Source organism: Oryx dammah, unplaced genomic scaffold (assembly GCF_014754425.2).
Source record: "Oryx dammah isolate SB20612 unplaced genomic scaffold, SCBI_Odam_1.1 HiC_scaffold_18, whole genome shotgun sequence".
In the NCBI taxonomy this organism is placed as follows: domain Eukaryota; kingdom Metazoa; phylum Chordata; class Mammalia; order Artiodactyla; family Bovidae; genus Oryx; species Oryx dammah.
Genome location: NW_024070202.1, coordinates 31,637,898 through 31,643,897, shown reverse-complemented (window position 1 = coordinate 31,643,897; position 6,000 = coordinate 31,637,898).

Here is a 6,000-nt window from a genome sequence, read left to right as displayed (position 1 = left end):
GCTCCTGACAGTTCTTTGATCTCAAAAATTAAACTTGCTGTTACAGGAGGAAAAGAGCAAAGCAGGTGTAAAATAACAATCAAGGTTAGTTATTAGGCAGCAAAGGTTGCATGTACTGTACTTTGATTTGCCCAGAGATTCTGACACATTTTACGTTAGATATAAATGTGGGTGGTGTGTTAACAGTGCAGAGAATTTGCTTTATAGACAGAGGGAGACAGGCTTGTCCTCAGATCTGATAAAGCCACATCCTTACCCTCTTTCACTGCTCTAGCCCCACTGGCCTTGTTGCTGGTCGTCCATCACAGTGGGCATTCTCCCACCTCAGGGCTTTTGCCCCTGTTGTTTTCTTTGTCTAAAGTCTTCTTTCCCCAGATACCTATTCAGCTACTTCAAGTCTTTGTACAAAGGCCATTCTCTTGATGAGATGTGCCAGGCATCCTGTTTTGGGTTGAGAACCACTCCATGCAGTACACATATGGGTTTGGGGATAGAATAATGTTGAGACTATATGTGGATAGGATCTAACAGTTAAGGTTGTAGTCCTGTCTGTTGACAAAAACATTTCATAAATTTAGTCTAGGTGTATGGGGTGCAGAATGGAGAAAGGAGAGGTTGAAGGCAGCAGAATCTGTTGGGAGCTGTTGTCCAGGTAACAGGAGCCGAGGGCCTGGTGTGAGATGGAGGTGTTGGGAGTGAGAGGTCTAAGGGTGGGGGAAGGTCAGGATGCTAGGATTCAGTGATTTCCTCTCAGTTTTCATGGGGAGCTAAAAATTAGCAAGGACTCAGAATAAATTTCTTGTGTTGAAAGGAATATAACTGTCAGAAGCATGACCAGACGTGGTGTCTATTCTATACAGAAGGTCTCTTAGAAATTATGAGAATGTGTGTGTGTGTTTGAATGAAAAATTGAGTGTAAGTCAGCTTTTGTGATGAAAAAAAAGGGGATTCTTTTAAAATGACTAAGTGGTAGTGTTTGTTTTTAGGACATAGTTCGGAATTTCCACTTCTTGATTGGGGCAGAAGAGCTGAAGGGCAGTCTGCTCCCATTCTGCTGGGTCTCTCTCTCAGGGTTGCTCCTGCCTGTGACCTTGGGCAAATGCCTCCCCGCCTTCCCCTCCCTCCCAGCCTTGACCTCAGGCTACATCTGCTCAGCCAGGTCTCCACCTTCAGTGCCGCCCTCCAACCCCACCTCGGGTCAGGCGGAGGAAGGTAAAAGTAGGAGAGGTAGAAAGGAGAATGTATCCTTTAATCTGGCTTTTTTTCAATTCTTAAATTTCTCTGTGAAGTCCAGGGAATTGCTTGTCTCAGTAGACTCAGGTAGAAAATTGTAAATGTTTTCAAGGCTTACCTCTCAAAATCCACCTGCCTTCTGCTTGATGTTGAGAAAAACAGACACCTCTCTTCTTTCATCAATTTCCTGACAGCTCCTGCTTCTCACCCTGTAGGATGAGAATTTGACTCATTTATGTGAGCCCCATAAATATGTGTACCCGGCCTCTACACCTACTTCCCTCTCACCTCGGTCCTCGGGTAATTGAGTTGCTGCTGGGCCAGAGTTCAGAGGAGCCTTTTGTGTTCACTTGTACTTGTCTCTCTAATTGGATTGGGGACTGAGTCAATTGGGGATTTGATTGCAAACAAGAGAAACCAACTCTGAAATTACTCGAAGGTGTAGGTCATCCTACAGGATTATTGGAAGCCTGGAGAGGTAGGCTTCCGACAGGCAGGAACCAAGGATGTTTCCAGAGAAGAAACCATAGAATGTAAACAATCAAGAGCCTGAATGGGGACTTCCCTGGTGGTCCAGTGGTTAAGACTTCACCTTCCAATGCAGGGGGTGCGGGTGTGATCTCGTCTGGGAGCCAAGATCTCACATGCCTCGTGGCCAAAAAACCAAAACATAAAACCGTCATTCTAACAAATTTAAGAAAGACTTTATAAATGGTCCACATGAAAAAAGTCTTAAAATAGGTGTGAATGTTGAGAACAACCAGCTTGGGTCTCTCTGTCACTTGCCAGCTGAACAACTCTGGACACATCTCTTAACCATTCTATGCTTCCCAAGATAGTTATCAGTGAGAAATGCATTCATATTTGGAAGAAGCACTTAAACAGTGACTGGCAAATAATAAACAGTATCTCAGTGTTCGGTGAGTATACATTTCTAGTTGAGGTTGTGCATGCCTATACATATATTTTGGCTTTGAGCTGGTAAGTATAATTACTTTCTGGGCTGCAGGCTTTGCTTCTGTGCCCCCAGCTGCTGCTTTGCTGGAACTAGTTTCTCCCTTATCGCTAAAGGCCAAACGTTTGTTCAAGGACGTTGTTTCAGTTCTTTGTGGTTCCCTCAGAACCATTAATTCTGGGACATTATTAACAACAGAAGCACATAGAAATCAGGGTCTGTGCATTTGGGGCTTTAGTTTTACGTGGCCACCCCGAGCGATGGTGTAGTCAACTTTTTTCTGCCACTTCTTGTCTTCTGTTTTTTTTTGATATTATGTTTTCATGGTCATTACTAACATCCCCTTTACTCTTTCCTCCTGTTATTCTGTTCCGAGAGAAACAGCTGAAATGGATATTGTCATAGACGATAAACCATCTTACCTCTGAGAAGGGTTTAGGGGTCCTCTCCCATTTATAAGTGTAGCATTAATATTTCAACATATTAATAATTAACATAAGTGCTTATTAGTGTTATTTAATTATTATTCATATTAAATATTTTTAAAAAGTAGGTTTCTGTAATACTTATTCTTTTCCCTCTTTGATTTTGTTCAAAGACAATTATATCTATTCTTTTATTGAAAGAATCTTTCCTTTAAGATTATTCAGAGTGTTGGTTGTTTTGGCAAGCCAGGGCATAGTCCATTTATCCCTATACTTATCCCCTTTACTTAAAAGCAAAAAGTCAATGACTTGGTGTAGTCCATGTGTTGAATTTGCTGTTTTGGGTCCCAAGTTTAGTTCAGTTCAGTCGCTCGGTCGTGTCCGACTCTTTGCGACCCCATGAACTGCAGCACGCCAGGCTTCCCTGTCCAGCACCAACTCCTGGAGTTTACCCAAACTCATGTCCATTGAGTCGGTGATGCCATCCAGCCATCTCATCCTCTGTTGTCCCCTTCTCCTCCTGCCCTTAAGCTTTCCCAGCATCAGGGTCTTTTCAAATGAGTCAGCTCTTCGCATCAGGTGGCCAAAGTATTGGAGTTTCAGCTTCAACATCAGTCCTTCCAATGAACACCCAGGACTGATCTCCTTAGGATGGACTGGTTGGATCTCCTTGCAGTTCAAGGGACTCTCAAGAGCCTTCTCCAACACCACAGTTCAAAAGCATCAATTCTTCGGTGCTCAGCTTTCTTTATAGTCCAACTCTCACATCCATACATGACTACTGGAAAAACCATAGGCTTGACTAGACAGACCTTTGTTGGCAAAGTAATATCTCTGCTTTTTAATATGCTGTCTAGGTTGATCATAACTTTCCTTCTAAGGAGTAAGCGTCTTTTTTTAATTTCATGGCTTCAATCACCATCTGCAGTGAATTTTGGAGCCTAGGAAAATAATATCAGCCACTGTTTCCATTGTTTCCCCATCTATTTGCCGTGAAGTGATGGGACTGGATGCCATGATCTTAATTTTCTGAATGTTGAGCTTGAAGCCAACTTTTTTCACTGTCCTCTTTCACTTTCATCAAGAGGCTCTTTAGTTCTTCTTCACTCTCTGCCATAAGGGTGGTGTCATCTGCATATCTGAGGTTATTGATATTTCTCCTGGCAATCTTGATTCCAGCTTGTCCTTCTTCCAGCCCAGTGTTTCTCATGATGTACTCTGCATATTAGTTAAATAAGCAGGGTGACAATATTCAGCCTTGATATACCCCTTCTCCTGTTTGGAACCCGTCTGATGTTCCATGTCCAGTTCTAACTGTTGCTTCCTGCATACAGGTTTCTCAAGAGGCAGGTCAGGTGGTCTGGTATTCCCATTTCTTTCAGAATTTTCCACAGTTCGTTGTGATCCACATAGTCAAAGGCTTTGGCATAGTCAATAAAGCAGAAATAGATGTTTGGTTACTCTCTTTCTCCACACAAACAGACATATAATATATAGGTATATGGGCATGCAGTTCAGCCTGATTTTGATTATGTAAATATGTAAGTAATATCTATCAAATATTTATCTATTGAACATTTTAAAGATTTAAATAGCTAAAAAGTTCTTTCACTGACTCTTTAACATGAGTATTGTAGAATCATTATAATGAAATGTAAGCATTTAATATGAATATATGTAAAATAACAATGGGTTCAGGTTTGATCTCATTTGGCAGGCTGTATAAGGAGATGATTGAACGTGTTTTGTTTAGTTACATACAAAAACACATATGTTTATGTGACCCGGGCCACCCCATAAAAAGTCCTGCCTACTGTGGGTTGTCAGAAAAGTTTAAAAGGCAGTGATTAGACAAGCAGCTTATTCCAGTTTGTCTGTGCTCCCCTTGTAGTGGCTTGCTCTCTCCGGCACAGAAGGGTGAGAGAGAGTCGGAGAGAAGGTGGTTTGCATGGAATGCCTGACCTGGTGGTCATAGCCCCTGATGGTGGTGAAGTATTTGTTGTCCAGCTCGAGACACACAGGAGGACCTAAGTGAGAGCTATGTGAAAGGAATTGACTGCCACCAGTCTGGAGTGAATTTATAATTGGAAAGCTTTCAAAAGGAAGTTTCCCTCTGTGTGTCCTATGTAGTTGGCAGTAAGAAATTGGGAACGACTTTGAACACCTTCTCTTAGCATGGACTCTTGACTATGGAAATGTGGCTGAGTGGGGAGAACCAAGTTCTGTTCTCTGCAGGTGGGAACAGGCCTGGTTTTCATCCTCCTATTTAAGGCTTTATTTACACTGAGGACCCTGATGACTCTCCCATGCACTGAAATACATTTGTAAGGGCACACAGTTGCGGTAATTAAGTTCTGAAGCTTCATTTGCTTGCGATTACATTTCTAATGTTGCCATTTAAAACCTCATTAAAATTAAGGGTTTGACAGGCTCAAGGCAATTCACAGGTGAAGTTAGAGCCCAAGAAGAGCCTTCAGCTGCTTTGTATGACTTTAGTTATATGTTTATTCACTTAGTTTTGGAGGCGATCATTTTTAAGTAAATTTAGAATTTCAAAACCTATCAAATGTGGTTTAAAAATAAATTTTTTTAAAAGAAATTTTGTTTGTTTTTGACTGTGCTGAGTCTTCGTTGCTGCGCAGGCTTCTCTCTGGTTGTGGTGGGCCGGTGCTACTCTGCGTGCACGCTTCTCTTGTTGCAGAGCCCAGGCTGTAGAACACAGGCTCAGTAGTTGTGGCACTCAGGCTGAGTCGCTCCGCTGGCATGTGGCGTCTTTCCATATGAGGGATCAAACCTTCGTCCTCTGCATTGGCAGGCAGGTTCTTTACTACTGAGCGACCAGGGAAGCCCTCAAAAAAATTTTTTTTACATTGTCGTAAAATACATGAAATATGAAATTTACCATCTTAACCATTTTTTAATTTCAGTTTTTGTAATTTTATTTATTTATTTTTGGCCGTGCTGGGTCTTCATTGCTGCACAGGCTTTCTCTAGTTGTGGCGAGCGGGGGCTCCTCTCTAGTTGTGGTGGCAGGCTTCTCCTTGTGGTGGCTTCTCCTGTTGTGGAGCACAGGCTCTAGGTGAGTGGGCTTCAGTAGTTGTGGCAGATGGCTCAATGATAAAGAATCTCCGTGCCAATGCAGGAGTCACAAGAGCTGCAGGTTCCATCCCTGGGTTGAGAAGATCCCCAGGAGAAAGAAATGGTAACCCACTCCAGTATTCTTGCCTGGAAAATTTCGCAGACAGAGGAGCCTAGCAGCCTGCAGTCCATAGCGCTACAAAGAGTCAGACATGACTGAGCGACTGAGTACACACACGTGAGTTTAGTTGCTCTGCAGCATGTGGGATCTTCCTGGATCAAAGATCTAACCCATGTCTCCTGCATTGG